The sequence below is a fragment of the Lepisosteus platostomus genome, chromosome 14 (assembly GCF_059453375.1).
Source record: "Lepisosteus platostomus isolate fLepPlt1 chromosome 14, fLepPlt1.hap1, whole genome shotgun sequence".
NCBI lineage: Eukaryota > Metazoa > Chordata > Actinopteri > Semionotiformes > Lepisosteidae > Lepisosteus > Lepisosteus platostomus.
The window spans coordinates 6,922,699-6,935,731 of record NC_142624.1 but is presented as its reverse complement, the minus strand read 5'-3'; the positions used below and the strand labels follow the sequence as shown (position 1 = coordinate 6,935,731).

At 40.7% G+C, this 13,033-nt stretch overlaps 2 protein-coding genes across 8 annotated transcripts in view; one reads left to right on the top strand and one right to left on the bottom strand.

The window, feature by feature from the left end:
* Positions 1-13,033, bottom strand: part of trak2 (trafficking protein, kinesin binding 2) — a 59,697-nt gene that overhangs the window by 45,579 nt on the left and 1,085 nt on the right. For 2 of the 4 annotated variants that reach the window (XM_088606749.1, XM_088606752.1), the window contains exon 1: positions 11,480-11,601. The exons of 1 other annotated variant lie outside the window; for it this stretch is intronic. The gene's annotated coding sequence lies outside the window, so the exon portion shown is untranslated. Of the gene's footprint in view, positions 1-11,479; positions 11,602-12,685; positions 13,001-13,033 lie in introns of those variants that run through there. One more of the 4 variants, XM_088606751.1, reaches the window with a different exon arrangement.
* Positions 11,694-13,033, top strand: part of stradb (STE20 related adaptor beta) — a 27,327-nt gene continuing 25,987 nt past the window's right edge. For 2 of the 4 annotated variants that reach the window (XM_088606772.1, XM_088606773.1), the window contains exon 1: positions 11,694-12,091. The gene's annotated coding sequence lies outside the window, so the exon portion shown is untranslated. The remainder of the gene's footprint in view (positions 12,092-13,033) is intronic. The other 2 variants (XM_088606777.1, XM_088606778.1) reach the window with 1 other exon arrangement.

The following is a 13,033-nucleotide window of genomic DNA, read 5'->3' as shown; positions in this document are numbered from 1 at the left end:
CCACTAGATATCTTTGACATAACCAGACAGGATTTAAAAAAAAAATACTCAAGATCTGGGTCACATATTGTTACTAAAGCTCAACCTATCCAAAGTACTGCTGTATAAATAAAGACTGCATAAAACATCCAGTACAGTGCACATCAGTGCTCCCCATATATATATTCTTCTCAATTCCGGTAAATCTGAAGCACAGACAGAAACGGAATGCAAGACAAACCTGATGCTCTAATAAGCAATTCCCCCAGTTCCTATTTTCCTGGCTGCTGCGCAAATTTGCCCTTTACTTTTCCACCTCCAGTCATCTACTCCAGTCAAGCATAAAAGACGGCTCCTTGGTTTAGCCTGTATTCCACAGACACAGGAAACGATGCGCAGACGACACATACAGTAAGAAGGGCCTGCAGAGTTCATTGGGTCAAGTACTAAGGCACTTTAAAATTAAAGAGAGAAGGCAACAAAATTCTGTTATCTTCAATCTGACAGTCCATGGTTACTTCAAAGAGGTCATACTGTACAGTCATCATGAACCATTTCTTAACATCCATCCAGCCATTTTCTAACCACTTCATCCAATTCAGAGTTGTGGAGGAGTTGGAGCCTATCCCAGCCAGCAACACGCACAAGGCAGGGAACGGTCCTGGATACCAGTCCATCGCAGGGCATTTCCTGGCACAAACACTCACGCACCGGGACCAATTTTCCCAGAAGCCAATTCACCAACCTACCGAGGAAACCGGCGCTACTGGAGGAAGCCCAGGTAGGAGGAGAACGTCCAAACTCCACGCAGACAGCACCCCGGGTGTGGAATTGAACCACAATCACTGCGCTACTGTGCCACCCAATTAATGAATCGTTAGCCGGATTACTGAAATGAGCATGAAGGATTGGAGCTTTTGGGCCATGGCAACACAAAGTAACAAAGATAAAAATCAGTCATGGTTTTGATAGACTTTGTAAAACTAAAAACACATGGATTAAATGTCAGATATTATTTAAGGAGGCCCTATGTGCATTTTCCATAGCGAATTAGGATCTCTGCAGATGTGCATGAGCTCTGACATGACACCCTTGTGCGGACTTTTTTGTAGTTCAGGCCACGTTCACAACATAATTACAGTTACCAACAACAGGAGGTCATTTGGCCTTTCCAGCTTGTTTGGTTTCTCAGTCACTTACTGATCGCAGGGTTATTGCTCATTCCAAACTCCACCAGCCCTCCTTCTTTTGTGTAAAAGAGTCCATGAAGCACAAAGCCTATCCTGACATTTCCTTCCCTCATATGGAATTTCACTCCCCCTCAGTGCTAAATATTATTCATTTAACTAACAGTGCCTCATTATACAGGCTTGTCCTCATAACAGGGGAGCCATGTTGGCTCAAGAACCGCTTCACCCGGCCTGAATTCTGAGCCACAATGGTGCCTTTCTCACAAAGGTGCCACCCACTACATGCATAACACAACATAACATAACATCACTTTATTAGCTCTATACAAGTTCTTGCATTAGGAATTTGTCTTTTCGCATACCCCAGCTTGCTCTCCATGAAACACACAGACAGGGAGAGAGAAGCTGGGGGTCAAAGAGCAGGGTCAGCCATTTATATGGTGCCCCTGGAGCAGTTGGGGTTAAGGGCCTTGCTCAGGGGCCCAACGGAGTAGGATTCCTCTGCCGGCTGCGGGATTTGAACCGGCAACCTTCCAGCCACAGGCGCAGATCCTTAGCCACAGAGCCACCACTCCACTACATGCATAGATCTTTCTAAGAGAACTCAATAAAATAGGACAAAAGTAACCACATCATCAAAACTGTTTACGAATCAATCTTCATGTTAAGCAATGAGAAACGTTTATTCCAAACCAGTTTTTATTGATTCTGTTTTTAATGCACTGCTGCGCACAAACAGAATTTGTAAGAGTAATTGCAAATAAAACTACAAAATCTAGATTTGCTACATACTTTTCTTTGCTATACACAGCATGGTCTTTACTTTTTCTAAGCAAAGAAATGTATGGCCTTTTATTTCTTCAGTTAAGGGGAACAGTTTCATTTTATTTTTGCTATTTCTATTTGGGTGTGGGTGTGGTCCCTCCCGTTCACCAAACGACATGTCAAAAACAATCTCGTAAAATACTGCGAAAAGAATTTGCTCAGCACTGAGGAGAAAGCCAGCTTCTTCAAGTCTCACAAGTACGTTCGGCTGTCCCTGGACAAATGTTTTTATTTAAACAGAGAATGCCGTTTCTTCTGCAGTAATAAGCCTTCGCCAAACCGACATTTCCTGTTTTCCGAACTAAAATACCAGATGACGGTATGTTTGTAGCCGTACTGAAGTTCTCTTCCTAGCAAGATACAGCATAGCACTGCTTGAGAGACGCTGAGGCCTGTGCTACTACAGGGAACAATGCCACAAGGCACAGTCTCACAATTCATCTGGGAGAAGAGGCTAATCGTTTGATTTCATTTAGAAGTATTAACTACCGCCCAGCATTTACAGTACTTAAAAAAAAAAATCAATGGTCACCACACCCGACAACTGGTATACAAAAAGACGCATACAGTACGTGTTGATTTAAAAATCACCACCACCTGTGAACCAAGATAAAAAAAGACCAAAGAAAAAAACTCAAATCACATGACAAGCGGAGCAGCACGGTGGGACAGAGCTGGGGCCCTGGGTTCAAATCCAGACCTGGGGGTGCTGTCTGTGTGGAGTTTGTATGTTCGCCCTGTGTTTGTGTGAGTTTTCACCACACACTCCTTTTTCCTCCCTCAGTCCAAAGATATGCTCTGTCTCTGTCTCTGTCTCTGTCTCTGTCTCTGTCTCTGTCTCTGTCTCTGTCTCTGTCTCTGTCTCTGTCTCTGTCTCTGTCTCTGTCTCTGTCTCTGTCTCTGTCTCTGTCTCTGTCTCTGTCTCTGTCTCTGTCTCTGTCTCTGTCTCTGTCTCTGTCTCTGTCTCTGTCTCTGTCTCTGTCTCTGTCTCTGTCTCTGTCTCTGTCTCTGTCTCTGTCTCTGTCTCTGTCTCTGTCTCTGTCTCTGTCTCTGTCTCTGTCTCTGTCTCTGTCTCTGTCTCTGTCTCTGTCAAACTGCCATCCTGTCCAGGGTGCCTATTGCTTACTGGGGTAGGCTCCAGCTCTGTAACCCTGTCTTGGATACAGCAGTCAGAAAATGAAGGGGTGTTATAAGTTTTGAAATGCTAGGGTTTGCAGTAATGTCAGTGTTGTGAGAAATGACACAATTTTGCTCTTCTCTCACCCCGTTTCTCACACTATAGGGTCTTAGTCCAGCTGTGAGAAGGGACAGGCTTGGACCATAATGTGCCACTGTGATTAACAACACAGTATCGAAGGTGTGGGTGGACAGGCCACCTGCACCTTGTAAATTCTACAGCAGTGACTAATAAAAAGCAATACACCTTCCTTCAGTACGGCTCCAATTAAATTAATTAACGTATAATCCAATAATCATTATTTTTCAATATCAACATATCAACTCTCCGTCCACAGCAGTTTAAGCCACTTTGTTTTGCCATTTTATTTGTTACAAACTCTGCTTATAATGAAATGCAGAACATCTTTCATACACAGATGTGGGGTTAAAATATTTTAAATTACTATTTGCATTTGTATCTGTTTGGTAATACATCCACACAATATACATTAAATGGAATATTCTCTACACTGAAGGATTACCAGAACCTACACTTAAGATTATTATAAACCAAGGGATAAGAATAATCAGATACTTCACATTCATTTTAATCTTGCCCAATTATTTTGTCCCACAGACTGGAAATCGCATTGAGTACTGTGATAGCCTCAATTGTGCTCAGTGCACTGCAGTGAATCCGAAGGAGACATTCTGTCTGCATGGCCTTTCAAGTGTTTTCATGAAATTAAGATCATGGTTTTAAAGTTAAGCAGGGAAATCCAATCATACACTAACCTGGGAGACCATAAGATAAAAAAACAATCTGAAAGGAATTATTTTGGGGGGTAGATTTTATTTAAACATCGGACTCTGGCTTACAGCACTGATTCAACCCACACACACGGGTCAGGGAAAACCTATAATCCATGGTTTAGAGCAGTAACCTAATATTTTTAACTATAGTTTGTGAACTATATCAGTGAAATTGCTACTCCTGATCAAGAACAGGAAATAAAGATCTTTCTCTGGCTACAGTTTCAGCAGACAGATCTTTGTCTCTGGATAGCCAGGAATTAAAAATTAAAATGATACTGAACCTGCGGCACCTGTGCTTACTGTACATTGGCTACCTCAAATGCTTTTTGTATATGTGATGCGTCTCGGTAAGCAGCCACACCATAGGCTTCCATGACCATAACACCTTAATTCACTAGGCATTCGAGAGGCAGAAAACACCACAGTTTTAGTTTAAAAAAGCACTCAGAATCAATCCTTGGGAAATTCCAGGAGTCACGGGCATTACCTGACAGTTTTAAGTGATTTGGTCAACAGTCGGCAAGTCAAACAGGCAACTGTATCCACAGACTGAGGGCCAGAGAAAAGCCTGTCTCCGCTGACTTCTCACTCATTTCAAAGACCGCCTGTCACACACATCCCAAAAAAACAAAAGCTCTCAGAACAGCGTTCTCACGAGAAATAAAACCTGACGTCCATATCTCAGCCCCAAATGTGGAATAGGTGCAGATGGCTGTAAAAAGGCGCGCTTTATCTCCACAGCATGAAATACGCTGGAACTGGAGGGAGGCCCAAACGGCTGGCGATGTGATCTGCCAACAGCACAGACCCTGCCACGCAGTGCAACCTTCGGAAGAGTTTTAATTTTTACAGTACACCAGGTTCCGGTTCCTTTAATTGCACTCTGACACTGAAGCAGAGGTACGTTTCTGTTTCATACAAAAGGGCAAAACAGCGTGTGGGCTGTCCGTCCGCAATCAATCCACACGAAAGCATCCAAGAGGCCCTAACACAGTGCAAGCAAAGGCGTAAAATCCCGACTGTTGATCTGATCCACAGACTGTGTGAACGAGATTCAGGCACAGCCTGACCAGACTTACGATGCTGTGTTAAAGCTTTACGCCCAATGGATGTGCCAATCCACAGACTCAAAGAGGTTTTAAAATGATAATAATAATATCCTTACACTTATAAAGTTCTTTTTTTTTTTTTGGAACCTCCAGTCAATGTGCTTTACAGGAAATGGGGACTCCCCTCCACCACCAATGTGCAGCCCCCACCTGGATGATGCGACAGCAGCCATAGTGCGCCAGTACACTCACCACACACCAGTGGGGAGGAGAGGAGAGTGATGAAGCCAGTTCAGAGATGAGGATTATTAGGAGGCCATATCAGGGAGGTCTGGGAGAAAATTGGCCAGGATGTCAGGTTTACACCCCTACTCTTTTCGAGAAACACCCTGGGATATTTAAACGAGTCAGGACCTCGTTTTAAGTCTCCTTAAAGGACGACACCTTTTTACAGTATAGTGTCCCCATAACTATACTGGGGCATTAGGACCCTCACAACCCAAGGGTGAGCACCCCACTAACACCTCTTCCAGCAGCAACCTTAGTTTTTTCCTGATAAAAGAGTTAAAAAAATGGGTGGGGAAAAAAAACGATATATTTTGTTTCTGTCAATTTTTTTAAGTTTTCATTTTTTAAATAAAGCATGATAAACCCTTAAGTGCTATAATACTTGTATAGTAATCATACTTCTCAATCTGGGAACTGTAACATTCACTGGACGGTCCAAACGGTGGCTTGTGAAACGTTTATAATAAATCAAACAAGTCAAAGCACTTTTTGTTGGATTTCTGTACATCAAATGAGGTATGTAATTAATTTGGGCTTAATCGTTATTGGCATTTATGTCCGTAAGGCTAATATTGGAAATAATAATAAACTTTGTATAGAATAAGGAATTCCATCATAGCTATTGCTGTAAAAAGTTGGAAACCAGGGCAGAACCAAGCTTGAAAATCAAAAACAGGCTCATTCTTGCAAATAAAGTGGGTGTCTTCTAACAAAAGCCTACATCAGAACTTTACAAAACCATTACAGACATCTCTTCAGATTGGTGCCACCACTTTCCAGATATACAGCAATAATAACAACAGGAACCAAACAGCAATCCAAATAGAATGAAAGAACTACCCGAAAGCATTATCTTAATGTATACTGTACATTGCCAGATCTAATGTATATATACAGTATACTGTATATTGGTTCCGGCTCATACTGTCCAGTGCTTGAGTTACCTCAAAAACAATTATATTATTCTCAAATACTCTGCAATCTGAGAGCTTTGTGAAAGAAATGAAGTGAAACTAAGGCTGGGAGTGGAAAAAAATTCCACCTAAGCCCATCTGCTATGATCCTAGGCTTTACTTCCCTGTTGAATAATCCAACCATTAATTTTCTAACCACTTTATCCAATGCAGTGTCCAAGGTGCTTATCCTGGCAAGCAATGGGTCCAAGGCAGGGTACACTCTGGAAGGGACGCCAGTCATCTGCTATGATGCTGGGCTTTCCTTCCCTGTTGAATAATCCAACCATTTATTTTCTAACCACTTTATCCAATTCAGTGTCCAAGGTGCTTATCCCGGCAAGCAATGGGTCCAAGGCAGGGTACACTCTGGAAGGGACGCCAGTCAATCGCATGGCCGACATAACAGACTCAGATACAGACACGCACACCCTCATACCTGGAGCCAATTTATCAGAAGCTAATTAAGATACCAGTAAGTTTCTGAACTGTGGGAGGAAACCGGAGCACCTGGAGAAAAGCCACAAGAACATAGAAAATCCACTCAGATAGTATCCCAGGTCTGGAAGTAAACTAAAGAACTTACCACTACGCTACCCTGATGCCCATCTGAAAGCAATATATCAACACTACATATCACTTTCATCTTTTAAACAATGTGGGTAAACAAAATGGTAGGATATATAGTAAAAGTGTAGAATTCCAATCAAGAGAAGTTATGTTAAAATTGCATAAGACAAGTGAGAATATTGTGTACCATTTTGGTCACCATCCTGTAGAATTGATGTAGCCGTTTTGGAAGCAGTCCAGAGATCAGCAACCAGACGCTCTGGGGCTTAAAATGAATGTCCTACAGTGACAACCGAAAAGGACCAAACATTTTAATTCCTCCACAGAGAAGAACTACTATTTCCTGCGAAGGAAATATTCAAATAACCTCACAGGCATTACAGTGAAAGTCCAATATGTAATTGTTCTTAAGCTCTTATGTTTTTCTTGTGTTAAAAAAAAACAAAGTTATTCTTTTAACTCCATACATCACCGAACAAATACGGAATTTTATGCAATTCTGGTCAGATCAGTACAGATTGTTTTTTATCCTTAATATTATATCCAAAATAACAACAACAGTACTTCTAGGCATCTGGATTTCACTTGTCTTGTTGTGAAACCCATGGTAATTATTTCATATTTCATACTTATTTCATAACTAAAGGAAAGAAATTCTTAAATATTCTTACTCTTATAATACTGGTGTTTTTTATGTGTCTCTAATTGCTTAATCCACCGTGCTGAATAAAAACTACAGAGAACTACATAACATGAGCAAGACACTGTGATTCATGCCCTGCTTGATAAAACACAGACTACTCTTTTAATTAATTCTCTAATGCAGTAAGAGAATCAGGTAATAAACACTAACTGAGGCATTAAATTGCTTACCTATAGCAGTGAGGTAACTGTAATCGCCAAAAAAAATAACTCGACTTGCTTAAAAGCACATCAGTCAATGAAGGGGATATCATATCTTTATGTGCACTACCAGTAACAAAGACATACTGGACTGTGACAGTGACAGCTGTCAAAGTAAAATGAATATGAAACTCCAGGATCCATCTAAGCCAAGCCTTACACTTTTCCACAAATAAATGTCAGGCTACATTCATTTCTGTTGTTATTTCTGCTCAGGCCGTTTTTTCCAAGGTGACTTACGGAGAACAGATGAAACGGAAGACGGATTTAAAAATTACAAGGGTCGAATGTACAGTAAAACTAGTGAAAGGCCAGACGCCCAGCCATGTTGCAGAACTCTGGCTTAGCTTCAGTTAGGTTTCACATTTGGTAATGACTAGTTCAAGAAAATACTAACTACCAAATGCACTAGATAGGCTGAAAGGCCTTCACTCAATTGTAACCTCTTACGCTGCGCAAAACGAAAGGAAATAATAAAAACTAAAATCAAATGCCAAGAGTGTGAACACACAGCAGTAATGTGCATGCCTTGTACTGTAGGTATGTACAGTATTCTGCAATTGCAGTGAACGCTGGTAGTTAGAAAATGATATCATCACTTCCAGAATTAAAACCTTTTCGTGCCGAACACTGCAAGAACTGACAAGGGACATTTGTAGTTTAAGGAGTTTGTCAGATATTTTACTAATTTATTTTTAGGGGGTAGCACAGTGGCGCAGTTGTTAGTGGGTCCCTGGGTCCAATTCTGGACCTGGGGTTCTATCTGTGTGGAGCCCGTATGTTCTCCTTGTGTTCACTCCATAGATACACTGGCAGGTTAACCGACTTTTGCGGAAAATCGGCCCTGGTGTGAGTGTGTGCGCCTGTCTGCCCCTGTGATGGACTGGCATCCTGTCCACAATGTACCCCTGTCTAGCCCTCGCTGCATGCTGGGATAGGCCCCGGCTCTCCCTGGACCCTGAATTGGAAGAATCATCTAGAAAAAGGATGGATGCATCTGAAGGGTCACGGATGTTAGCGATCGGTGACTGAGCAGTTCTGATTGATATTGGTATGTCATTGCTTTTACAGGGGGGCTGGCCAGGAGCTAGTTACAGTACATCATCTGGGTGGGTTAATAGCAGGGCTTGGGCTACGAACTGTCTAGAATAATTGGTAAAGATACAATGAATTATCTTCACCATACAGTCCATGATCAATACAGTTAAGAGCCACTGTGTGACCACATGACAGAGACCTGTTAAAGTGATAACAGCAATTGATTTGCCTCTGAAAAGAGGAAGAAACGTTCACATGGTTTTGAAACAATAATCAATGTTCAGAACAGTCCTGTTTTTAAGGGCTCGCAGGATTGAGAACTGATTAACACAGAAATCAATTCAGACTTCAGTTCTGGACAACTCAACGATGAAGAGATGTCCAAAGGTGATACTACATTACTGGCAGATTTCAACTTTCCATACATAAACTTAGATATTTGGGACGGGCAATGAAGAAGCTCACGATGCCATGACTGAAATGGTTAATGATTGCTTTCTAACCCCAGTTCGTAAAAGTGCCAAATAAAGAAAATGCTCTTTTTTGACCTCATCTTTTCAACCAGGATTATAATTAAGGAAACAGATTAAATACAACCACTAGGAAACTGTGAGCATGATATGGTATTTAATGTGTTCTTGAAATTGCTATTGTTTAATTCTAAAACTAGGTATAGAATTAAACCTATAATTTTAGAAAAAACAGACAATGAAGGATTGAGACACCGAGCTAATAGAAGAAGGAACATCATACCTCAAAAAACATTAAAGTTTGAAAATCCCTCAAAACAGTGAGGTCTTGGAAAACCGGCCCCAATGCTTTACTTTAAAATATGGTCTAAACTGAGATATGGATACATCGGAACAAGGTGTGCTACAGGCCAAGTAAAAAGGCACAAGATTCAAAGTAAAAAGAGTTCACCTAGCTACAGCTGGAAAACAACATCAGAACTGCCAAAATGGTGAGAAATGTTGCTAATAATAAGGGAAAATAATAATGCAAAGCACTGTTTTCACTACTACAACAGTAAAAGAAAGGTAAAAGAGTGGGAGCACAAAGTCTGCTTATTGGATAATGTTACTACTAATACTACAGCAGATTCTAAAGATACAGTCTGTAAAGATACAGGAAATCAAGACTTCACACAAGCCTTTACAACAGAAGCTGGCAGACAACACAAGGGTCTATGTTATAGAACGCGGTCCAGCAGTATTGCATAATTTTAGCATAACTGAGACTGAAGCTGACACAGTGGTTAGCATTGCTACCTCCCAGTGCAGAGGCCCTGGGATCGATTTCAGTAGTGGGGTGCTGTCTGTGTGGAGTCTGCATATTCTCACTGTGTTCACATGGGTTTCCACTGGGAGCTCCGGTTTCCTCCCACAGTCCAAAAACATACTGGCAAGTTAAATGGCTTCTGGCAAAACTGTGTTGTGACTGGTGTGGTGCGAGTCTATGTCTGTGTTGTGCCTTGCTATGAACCCTTACTGCAATGTAGCCAATGTGAGCAACGTGCAACGAATGGTGCTGGAATATGACCAAATCCTTCAGACAACAGCATAAATCTAACATCTTCTCAGACAACAGGAGTTTGCAATACATGGCATATTAAAATTAAGTTTGATAAGTTCAATAATCATCACCTATCCGTGAAATCATCAACCAGGTCTTCTGTGATGTAGTATTACTATTTCCTCCTAATAAAACGAACAGAAATGCTCTTTTCTTCATCGTTGGTTAACAGCACATCGCACATTAGTGGTGGTGTGTTAAAACAGATATTACTAGGGGTACAACAAGCGGGGCAATAAAAGCTAGAATAACAACTCTCACACACAACCGAATTTGTTCATTTAATTACAGCTGGCATTCCATGAGACTACAAAACATGTCATGGGGCACTTAGTCAAGTGTTTGCGATGTCATACAGTCCGTGTAAACGCATATACCGAGTGAACGCACGCCTTTTCAACGATGTGCAAGACATAAAGAAAAGGAGAATTTGCGGCACTTAAAGTATGGTTTCTTTTCAAACCGAGTGAATTCGGCGCGTACGTGATATAGAAAAGATCTGTTAAAGTAGCTAGCGAAAATCACCTCATAGTCCCGTAAAACGGCCGCTGCTGTAGTTTTATTTTAGGGATTAGAGGAAGTAAGACAAACCGTTCCAATTATCGCAAACAGGAAATAACGCGGTGCCCTTTTCATAAAGAGAAAGGCGCTGAACTACTTAGCATGACGGTGGCTCCTATCGAAATAATTCGATGGCTGTACACCAAATATCCAAATTACAAGCTTCATGGTTGTCTGTAAGCAGGACTGTTCTTTAGATCTGTGCAGTCAGCAGCATGTTAAATTCACGTTAAGGGGGGCTGCGGTGCAGTCATCAGTCAGATCTCAACACTACAGAAACAGTACACATTTGTTTGCACGCAAATCTTATTTCTTTTATGGAAAAACAAGTGCTGGACCTAAAAAATACTGGTAAGATGTCGTGCCTTGTGAAACAGATGAACTCCCATTCTCTTCTCTTGAGGTGTAATATGAGGCTGACAAGCAGCGAACGGCGCTCAGTGGCAGAAACGAAGGCATACACAAAACTGAAATTTAAAAAATACATCTACATTTCTGGTAAAACGCCATGGTGTGTTATTTTGGGTTTTTTTTAAATATGTTTGTAATTTTCTTTTAAAAAAAATCAACCACATACCTTGCAGAAAGAATTAAAAATCGCATCAAAGCAATCCAGCGCCACATGTGATTCTGTCACTCGGAAACAAAAGACAACTCGGACTGAAGGGGAGAGTTGTTTGGGGCAAACATTTGGGAACCTATGGCTTCAAATCGTCAGCTATGAGACATTAGAGTGGGTAGGATTGGTGACGTAATACTACGCGCCGAAGGTTGGAAGGTACCCACACTCATTTGATTATACCTACGAGGTGCGGGAAAGGGAAAGTGATTTTAAATAAAATGTTTGTGGAAGGCCTTACGGTTTCTCTAATTTTCTTCAAATATTCGAGTGTAGAGTGCCAAAAAAAAAAACAACAACGAAATTTTCTAGGCAAAGCTGTAACTTCGAAATCGTCATTACTCCGAGACGATCGTATTTCGAGTATTTGTAAACGTTGCGTCCATTTTTTATGATATCACCGAGTCCGTCACTGTCAGATCAGCTGGGAAGAGACAAAAGCTTTTCTGACTTCTGAAGTTCCATATTAATTTTGTATAAGCTGAGAAACCTGTAGCTTTTTAGACTGTGGTCAGCACCCAGAGATTCGGTGGCTGAGAAGCGAAGCGAAAGCAAAGCAGTGATAAAATAGTAAGTAAAGTTAACAAAACACATTTAATCTGTTTTGTTACTTTTTCATATTTATAAGATTGTATTTTTTTCTTAATCGATTAATAGATCATTTTATAAGATTATTTGTGTACCGAGGATACATTTACTGAGCACATATAACGTCGACATGTATCATCAAAAGTAGGTTCAAACTATCCACACAGTTCAAAACTGTTATAAACTTGGAGTCCCAAATGAAAACAAGTCATTCATTAATACTGAAAGAATAAAAGGGATTAGGAATTTATCAAGTTGTTTAATGCACTGTATGTATTTCTGCTTTATGCATGTATGGGAGTCATTTTAAAAAGTTATTAATGAAATCTACATAACCGCATGGATATATTTACATTTATATATTTTAGAAATAAGCAAATGTTAATTATACGCTGGGAAGTATTTGGAAAAAAAAAACATTTTGGCTGCTGAGCCTTGGGGTGTGAGCGTTATGCTTTTACATATTTCAGTAAATCTGTTCATCATGACAAGTTTCGAATAAAAGAGTCGAGCGATTCCTATAGTACTGTACCACTTAACCCGGAAAGCAAAAATCTGAGAGTAAAACAGACTTACCCTCAAGTTTTCCCTGATTTAACTCGACTTAACTGGGTACAGGAACTTCTTTTGGCTAAAGAGATTGCTGTTAGATGTCCCTTTTTACACTGTAGTCCCTTTTTTTTTGTAAGAACTGTGATCTCCATATTGCGGTTGCCATGGTTTCACAAGACATATAAGGCAAGAAAACTAGTGTAGCACTCTTCTCGGAAATGAAATGAAGGTCTTTTTTCTTTGTTCAAGGAAGATGGGGTTTTGTTCGTCGAGACTTCAGTTGCTCCCACTGTACAAAGCGAGTCTGCACATGAAGAATGACAGCAGCACAACCTGACATTATGTCAGCTTTCTGTAAATGCCAGTCTTTAT